The sequence below is a fragment of the Ornithodoros turicata genome, chromosome 1 (genome assembly GCF_037126465.1).
Source record: "Ornithodoros turicata isolate Travis chromosome 1, ASM3712646v1, whole genome shotgun sequence".
Lineage (NCBI taxonomy): Eukaryota > Metazoa > Arthropoda > Arachnida > Ixodida > Argasidae > Ornithodoros > Ornithodoros turicata.
The window spans coordinates 109,771,099-109,780,271 of NC_088201.1; the positions used below are offsets into that span (position 1 = coordinate 109,771,099).

General features: G+C 45.1%; 2 long non-coding RNA genes across 4 annotated transcripts; one reads left to right on the plus strand and one right to left on the minus strand.

Moving 5' to 3' along the window:
* The first annotated feature begins 1,003 nt into the window (after nt 1–1,003).
* LOC135367727 (uncharacterized) lies at nt 1,004–1,877 on the plus strand. Its single transcript, XR_010414508.1, has 4 exons — nt 1,004–1,096; nt 1,422–1,534; nt 1,605–1,690; nt 1,841–1,877. It is a non-coding gene; the product is annotated as an uncharacterized LOC135367727 (long non-coding RNA).
* Nucleotides 1,878–3,909: 2,032 nt separating this feature from the next.
* On the minus strand, nt 3,910–6,032 carry LOC135367738 (uncharacterized). 3 transcript variants are annotated; one of them, XR_010414511.1, is made up of 4 exons: nt 5,262–6,032; nt 5,067–5,144; nt 4,649–4,903; nt 3,910–4,080 (listed from the first exon to the last, which is right to left on the minus strand). It is a non-coding gene; the product is annotated as an uncharacterized LOC135367738 (long non-coding RNA). The 3 variants fall into 3 exon arrangements; XR_010414510.1 differs by having other exon boundaries at nt 4,649–4,757; nt 4,833–4,903; nt 5,067–6,032; XR_010414509.1 differs by having other exon boundaries at nt 5,067–6,032.
* Between the last annotated feature and the right edge of the window lie 3,141 nt (nt 6,033–9,173).

Sequence of the window (9,173 nt, forward strand, 5' to 3'; positions counted from 1 at the left end):
GCTACGGTGCCTCACTAGGGAGTGTGCGACAAACTGGTGGCGCCGCGATGCGGTGTCTGGAGAAAGTACCTTGCGTGATAGCCGCCGGGTAACCAGCTTTGTTTACATGTGAAGTGCGGTTGTCTTTTTTTTCCGCACTGGAACTGTTGCATCGCTAACTGTGCCAGCACCTAAAAGAACTCTTCATTAGGGACCTGATGTTTCATTTCTCGTGATTTCTATGCTTCCAATACCACCGAGGGCACTAGACTGGCAGCGAATAGCGCGCGTTCGGCCATTGCATGAGGTGTGCACAACATATTCTATTTCTTTTGCTCTAGTTTCAATGAAACTGAATGAGGACCTGCAAAATGATCAATGATATACAGGTGCCACTTTCGTGACGGTGAAATTCCGCTGGATCGTGATACTGATTGAGGTGTTTCATCGCCAGTGCCCAGAGCCGATATTGCTCCCGGTAATCTGGTTGACGAGTCTCATAGTGAGAACGGAAGTTCTACTTTGTCCAAAAGGTTTAGTTTTAGTATTTACGCTCCAACTATTTCACAGCTGTCGTGCCGCAAGCCTACGGCGGTAGCCGAGGTAAAAACTCATGTAATTTCTTCGTTGATGTTCTCTTTAGCGTTATTGTATCTGAAGATACTGGAAAAACTGCAGTACAAGTTTAGAGAATAAGTTGTGACCTCACGTGATTATTTGTATGGATAAAACGGACACACGATGTAGATTTCAGTGACGAAGTTATGTGTGTGCAAAGAGGACGAAAGGAATACAAGACTCAGTCAAAAACATATTACAAGTGGCTGGAATTAGAGAAATAAACGTATACGCTTATACGTGTCCTGTACTTCACACGTTTCATTCACACAATTTTCTATATGCGTAACTACGTGTAACATGCACATTTTGGTGAAGTGGCCAGGCGTGAATATACTGGACGTTTATCCCGTCGACAACCTGCAAGATATCGAATTAGGTTTAAGTATTTCGTATGGCCCGGCCGTCCCGGCAAACGTGGACATCGCTAAGGGGAAGACATTCCTCATACGGTGCAGCAAGAATGCAGAGCCCTCTGAAGCCTTCTTCGTTGCTGCGGGTAAGTCCAGCGTGTACAGAGAAATATGCTTTGTTTTTCCAAAGCGCGAGAGGCCAGACGTTTCCGCAACCAATTACACGTACGTCTCCCTGTTTCTGCCCAGTATTTGTTACGCTGTCTAAATCAACCGCAGACGTGGAATGGCGTGTCATTTAGCGCTACCAATTTAGACTTACCTACGGTTGCCTATAGTAAAAAGACATTAATCGGTTCTGCATTATTGGTCCTGTTGTAGAACCAGACTCAGAACATCAATTTCTCATGTTTGATTGCTTGTTCATTGATTTGCTGCTGCCACAAGCCTAACTACTTGATATTCCACTAGGCCTCAGGGTGCACACTGTACACATTGTGCAGAGCCCAACCGGAAAATAGAGGAGCTTGAGCATGCAAATGCCCGCCTGACAAAGAAGCTTCGCAAAGCCAAAGAGAAGTGTGGTAAGCTGATATATATATATATATTCTTTACATATGTTGTGACAAGCATGTAGCAGGTAATTATTTGCAGTCATGACCAACATGGTGGATCAAATGGAAAATCTAATCCAGACTGCCTCCAGCCAGAACGCTGCTGCTGTTACAGCAGCTCTAATGGTAATGTTTGTCTCACCTGTGGAACTCGGATTTTGATATTTTATTTGTGTTTGGTTAGTGCGGATGAGTCGTAAGAGTGTGCTTGGAAGATATATCATTTGAAGTTAACAGTTTGAAGGACAATACGTGTAATACCTCTTTTCTATGCAGCTGGACATCGGCTTAGGTGTTTGCGTGGACGCTGGTGCTCTGCACAGAATAGAGAGAAGCAGCAAAGTGGATAGGACAAGGTACGACTGCATAAGCATAGCTATCTCTCTTGCCCAATTTGCCCATTTTTCTCTTTTGCAAGCTTCATTGTTCCATTTCTTAACACGCTCTTTAATTTGCAGGCTGGCCCGCAGTATCATTTGGGCAGTATTTTCTCCTGAGGAGATGATTGGGCGAACTTCATATGGGATACCATGCAACGCCCACTAAGGTGCTGCTCTGAAACCTGCAGTGGATGAGACACGGCGTGAAGCAGTTCTGGGTAAGGACCCCTTTCTGTCTTCATTACTGCAGGTCCATTGGCTTTTGATTTGGCCAAACTCTGGCTTTGTCTACATGAAGTAGCTGGTTACTGCTTAACCAGTTAATTTTACTCCTGCAGTGTCAACCTCGTGATTTGGCTTGCTGGAACCATCACATTCATGTGGCACACTTTTGCAATGCCATTGGCAGCAACAACCATGTTCTAAGAGTTGGAGCTGGACTGCCAGAAGTAGACCAAGATGGTAATCTGCACTTCTTTTGCACCATACAGATGCAAGAAAACAACAAGTCTGCGAGAGATCAAGGAGAGCGTTGTGTCCATGCTTTCGAAAAAGAAATAATCACCCGTAATAAATTATGTGTATTATCAGTAACAGATGGCTTATTTGTCGTGAATACCAGGGGTACTGGGTGCTATTTGGGCAGCCAACGAGGTAAATTTGGGCATTATGTCAAAAGAAAATCAAATTAATGGCAAATAGGTGTCAAAAGAATGACGAATTGAAGTCATAAAAGTGTCAATTGAATGGCAATTGCAAAAGTTCAAAAGAGATTCTTTTGACAAAAGTCAAAAGGACCCAGACAACACAGATGCGTACCAGGGACGTCCCAGGTATGCCTCCATGTGGATGTTGCAGACGTCCCAGAGATGACCGCAGTTGGTTCCATAGACGTCACTGGGAGATCTGAATGAAACTCCAAAGTACGTAACAGTGACGGTCCCATAGACGTCCCTCGAGATCTCTAAAGGATTTCTGAGGGACTTCTCCGGTACCTCAAACCCACGCTGGTAGGAGGCTTCACAGCATAGCATATTTGCTCTGCAGAGGTGCTAGCCTCATCTGCTGATTGTTCTGTAGGGTCGGCGGTCATCGGTATCCAGTGCGCGTATTTGCGACCTCCATACAGTTTATGTACACGCTATAAGGAAACCAGATTCGCTTTTATACAGGGAAAAACTGTCAGTTTATTGGTTTCAAATATATTTGAGCTTCAAAGGAACAAAATATCACACTGCACAGTTCCTATAGCAATCCAAAATCCTACAAATCACATTTACTTGGAACATTGCACAGACGAAAATGACATGTGCAATACCGTAAGCATGACACCATATCTGCGTAAAGAGAACAGTTTGGCTTGTCACAGCGAGTGATTCGTTCCCCAGTCAGCCTCATTACGGCACAGTGAATCACTAAACAGAGACGGGACACCGGTTATATTAAAAGGCAAGTCGAATTGAATTCAGAAGTTGAAGCCAAAAAGGTAAGGTGTGGCACTGGTGTGCCCAAATAAGAGCACTTGTAGCAAACTATGCATATATCAACATACAGATACAAGCGAATTAATATAATGTCGTTTCTGAGATTGCCCCGAAGATCCATAGGGAATTTTTGTACGCACAAGTCCTGTCAGCTTCCACACTAAAAAAGATAGGAACGATAGCTTGCACATCCACAGCACATTTTCGCTTAAAATGTTAAGTTTTATCTATAACTTTTGTTACAAATTACAAGCAATTTAATCATTTTCTCATGATGAGAAATTAAATTTTCAAAATTACAGTTCAAAATTTGCCGTATTAGTATCAGATTTTTACACCATGAATCCAGAGCTGATGGCTGATGTAGCATGTCCCTATAAAAATACACAGCTTACTACAAAGGCAATTTTAATACATTTTTCTAACGCGCAAGGCAGCATATGCTTGTAACTACTAACTAAGTAACCAAAACAAAGCTATGTATCTGAGTACACACAGTTTAAATGTCCTCTTTGTTGCTTCCAAATGCTGCTCTTGATTTGTGACGTTCCTGAGCTCGCGATGCGTGGTACAGTCACGACATAGTTGTCTATTTCATTTCCCTCCCAAGAAGGTAGAGACGCTTGAGGCACCCGGATCTTCGTGAGGTAACCTGACAACAAACAAAATCGAGACGTCATTAAATATTTAGATCATTCTTTCGTTCCAGGGCGGTATACAAATGTTTTGTTATTGAGAATACAATTAAAAAAAGAAAGAAAGAGATAATTAGATACCACTTGGGGCGAAAACCTGTATGTACAGCTTGGGACAAAAGTTCACGGAACAACAGGGTGTCGTATTTCTCCAATGGAGCGACAACCTAGCAGCAACAAGGAGTGGACATACATACTGAGGGATGGATAGAATAGCTTGCCACCTGTTCCCTATTCGGCCGCTTCGTGATAGCTAGCAGGGAAGCGCTCCGATGAAGAAATACGCAGGTGCCGTGTTCCGTAAACTTTTGTCCCAAGCTGTACTTATACTGTCCACATAGTATGCATATACACACAGAAAATAAATAGATTGCATTATTTAGCTTATACTGATTGCTCTGAAACAGTACAGGAGGTAAACATGCCCAGTTCGCAAGCCTCACCTGGTAATACAGGTCAGTGGCATGCCAAATATAGCCCCTGCAAGCAGGGACACACTTGGAATCCTATCACAAATTTAATTACCTTGGCATTGTTGATCTGCTCATGAAAAAAAATTCCCATACGGGTCGTACAGTAGTTGTTCATTGGGATGCTGCAGGACAGGCCGCTGTGAAAGAACTGTTGTGGTTACCTATATAGATAGGAAAATGTTAAGAATTGCATCACTGGGTGCTCTGCTTGGGATAGAAATGAAAAAGCGGGGCACCTTGCAAATGACGCTGACTTGTTCCTCTGAACTGAGAAGATGGAAGTGAGTAATCTTCTGCTGAGAGCAATCTTAAAGTGCATAGGATAGAGACAGTCAGTTACCCCTGGCACAGCCTCCTTTTTGTCGTACTGGAAGCTAGCTTACGCTATCTATGTGTACAAGCTGATTCCCACGCAATGAATGCACTGACCCTGGTTTACGTAAAATTAGAGAAATAGTACTGCAGCTTACCATGTCTGCGTTCAGGCCAAAAGCTTGTGATGGATAGAAGGCTGCTGTAACTTGGCAAATCCTTCATTGACTGATTCCCTGTAATGACATTCAACGTGTTACGGTGCAAGATACATGTTTGTCACAGGCCAGTGTTTTCATACTATTTGTATTTGATAATAAAACTCACTGTCTCTAGCCTCATCTCTAACTTACAGTGTTGTTCTGGACTTGGTAGCGAGTTCTCAAACAACTTCTCAACTTGTCAAACGTCTTCATAACGAACCCTCAGACTGGGGAAAAACACACTAAACGCTCTCTACGTTGTCAAACGTGTTCTCTCTGAACTGCTAGAAAATTATGTCCGTACGCTGCAAAACTTCACTGCATTATGAAAAACAGAATGCGTGACAAACTATCGTTACCTAAAAAAGAGCAAACATACCTATACTGCCGTCCATGTCTCTCACTTGTACATCAAACTGCGGCAATACGCACGGACGCACGCCGCCATCATGGAAGCCATAAATACAAAGAACGGACAACCGTCCTGCTCCCGCCACTTTTAGCGTTCAGTTTCACTCAGCCGCAGTACCGTATGACCGTTTCCTTGTTACCAACTTCAAAACCATGACATGCAATTATCCGCGGCACGTTATTCTCTATCGTCTACGTAAGCAGCTTTGCGTTACTCAAACAATGCTGTGAGCAACATTACAAAGCTAGTGAGAAATTAAAATGATTAGCGCCATCTGGTTGCTAACGGACGCCATAATTCGGCCTCGCAGTTTGCGAGTGTTTGCGAGAGAGTAGAAGAAGGAAAGTGGGAGAGCGGGAGGAAAGTCCACATTACGACCGCCGAAGTACTCATGATGGACTTCATGGTGGTTGCCCTCCGCGGCTGTTCCTGGGACGTCTAAGGGATTGCCCACGCGGGACGTGGGATGTGGGGATCTTTTTCGGACGTCCCAGTGAGGTTTCGTGTTGTCTGGGGAAGTCTGTCCCAAATAACCAAATGAAGTCAAAAGAAGTTCCAAACGTTTTTCCAAATAAATTCAAAAGCAATTCTATTGAATTTCAATTGCCTCTTTTGACTTTTTTCAATTGGAATTCTAAAGCATGTCCAAAAATTTTTTGCAAGGGTATATAGCCTTCGCTAGCAAGCCAGGATTTTGTGAGGCGTCAAATAACCATCCTCTCGACGTACCACTTACAGGTGTTTTGACCAGACAGACGCAAGTGGCTGTTCAGTTCTCCTTCCGCACTGTTAGATACATTATAAATACGGTGGTTGCTTCTGTGCAGTTTGTCTCCATTCTCTTCGTTCGCGCCCCAGAAAGGTTCCACATTATTTGCACTTCGAAAATTAGTCCTTCTAATTACGGCGGTCGCCACGCAAGCTACGGTTCCACTGAGAATGCATAGAACGGGCGGCGTGGTATCACGTCGGATACTTCGAAGACCACCACTGGCGGCGCTGTCGCGACAGAGCAGCGCGCCCCCTTTAGGTGTCGCACGGTCCCTATACTAGCTCCTTCTGCATAGGTGAAGACAACCGCGTCGTCTGCGACGAATTTCCGCCATGTTTACGCCCACGCACAGCTCGCGATGCGCTAACACAGGCGCAGCTATATACGCTTAGCTACACACTACATTTCGGGCTTGAGTAAATACATAACAGAGGAGGCTTGAAAAAGGTGAAATCGGTACAGTGCATTCATGCATGGTAAGCGTGGGAGTAAACATGGCGGCTTTGCTGCATTCGCTTGTACAAAGAGTGGCTCCACCTTACACAGAGGAAGCTAGTATTCATGCAGCCTAGCCTGGACGAGTGGGTTGCGACACACAGCGGTAAACGCGATGGGAAGTACTTGTTCTGAGGCTGGAACATACAAAGGGACAAACACAACACTTGAAATATGGCAGTTTCGTCGAAAACGCCTCGCTCGGTCAGGGCGCATGACAGCTAATCGAGAGATGCGCGTTTCAAATTCCGCCGTTGTCTGGCTTTTTCGGTGAGTGTCATATTTCAACACAGAGGTAGTTTCGATATCGCTTGAATGTGCTCACATAGTGGTTTCGATTGGTGTCGCTACCGGCGGACTCCTGTCCCATTCTCTGAAGGAGTGAACGAGCCCGCTTCTGCCCGCTGCTGGCGTGCCGCTCCGACGAGAAAATACACTGATCGCGCGTTCCGTAAACGTTTGTCCCGCACTGTACAAACTTTGTCCGGGTAAGCTACATGCCACCATGGGTCGGCCTTAACTGGCCATGGGAAGGTGAAAGTCGCTGTGGCTGCTGAATGCACAAGCCGAAAGGTGGGTCCAGACTGAGGTTTTTAATGAGTGACTGAATATGCGCACAGGAAACGGACAAGCTCACACTTTCGGACTTAAAGGGACGGTCTCGTACCCCCTGCCCCTTTCATAAAGTGTACCATTCGATTGCCCTTTGTTGAAAATGGAATACTGCTAATTTTCCGGACAAAACACGCCACAGTTATTAAATAACCGAATTAAATTGATTACCTCCGAAGATACATCCATCGCTCTCTCTTCGAGGAAGATCTCAGTCGATATGAGAGCGTATACTGGAGCTTGCTTTTCAAGTGTTTGTATACCACTTGCAGAGAAACAGATAGCATCCGCATATACCGTGCACTGTACTGTAGACAACAGTACCTTGATAATCTGAGTCATCGGGGCGTTAAAGACAGTGAAGCTGAGAACCCCCCCCCCCCTCTTGAGGAACCCTGTGAGATGTCTGGTGCCGGTGAGAATATCCGTTACTGGTTGTAATGAAGATTGTTCTCCCGGTAAGGTAGTGGTCAATCCATCGAATGGTTTTGCAGCCGACTCCCAGGTCCAGTAGGGCTCCGAGTATGTGCGCGTGGCTGGCTGTGTCGAAGGCCCTCCGAATACCTAGGACAACTGCTGTTACAATAAGCTTATTGGCTTTCGCTTGTTGACCGTATGTGACTAAGTCTATCACGCAATACATTGTGCACCCCGCTCAACCAAATCCAGCTATAGTTGCTTTGGTAAGCTTTTTTCTTCAAGGTACCATTTAAGTCAGTTAAGAATGATACGTTCCATAGTGTTTACTAAACAGCTGCTGAGGCATATGGGGCGATACGATTCTGTCAGACCTTGCTGCTTCAGTGGCTTGAAGATGGGCATGACTGTTGCCTCATTCCACTGTGGTGGAATAATGGAAGTCTCCCAGCTGGCGTTAACTATTTGCAAAAGGACTTGTGTTGCATTGGGGCCCAGATTTGCCATGCACTGATAAGTGATGCCGTTTGCTCCGGGGGATGCTTTCTTTTTCAGTGATTGTCTAGTAGATGCCTGTTGAAGTTCTTGGCGTGTAACGGGACAATCTAAGTCTTGATTTGGTTGTCCTTCTTCGATACGTAGTTTTATCAGTGTCATCCTCGGTTAGTGTCGATGAAGTATACTAGTAGAATTTTTTGATTTGGCTGTAATTTCGGCGAGGAACTTGTCTGCAACCTCCATGTCTGATAGATTGTTGACTATACCAATTGATTTGAAGGCGTTCGTTTGAAGAGGTATTGAGCGCAAGGTCTTGACGACCTGCCACATGCGAGTAATCGGTGTAAAATTGTGAGGCTGAGGCACATTTCTTTCCGGTGAATGTTTGCGAGACGTTTGAGATGCTTCTTGATGCTGGCCTGGGTAGCACACGCTTATCTCCAATGTTCGCTGTCTCCCGTTCGCCGGTATTTCCGTTCTGGGCCTCTTTTTATTGCTTGGAGCTTTTCAAATTGTGTATCAATTATTGAGTATTCAATTTGGATAACAGTGGTCTTGGAGGTGGCTTTTAGATTTCTTTGATGATTTCTGTAAAATCAGAAGCGGTTCTCTCTGTCTTCAATGTCGATGTGGAGGACAGAACAAAGACGTCTAGATGCGACGAGATCGGCCACGGAACTGATCGTGATTTTAATTCGGCCGCGAGCCCTGAGCTCACTTCCTCTTTGTCGCCACAATGGCTCCCCCCCCCCCCCCTTAGAAGGGACGGAGTCACTCGTAGTCTTCAAATGTGAAACTGGAGGCCGAGACGTCGGCTTCTGTAAAGGCAGGCTTGAGTCGGTCGATAGATACGGTG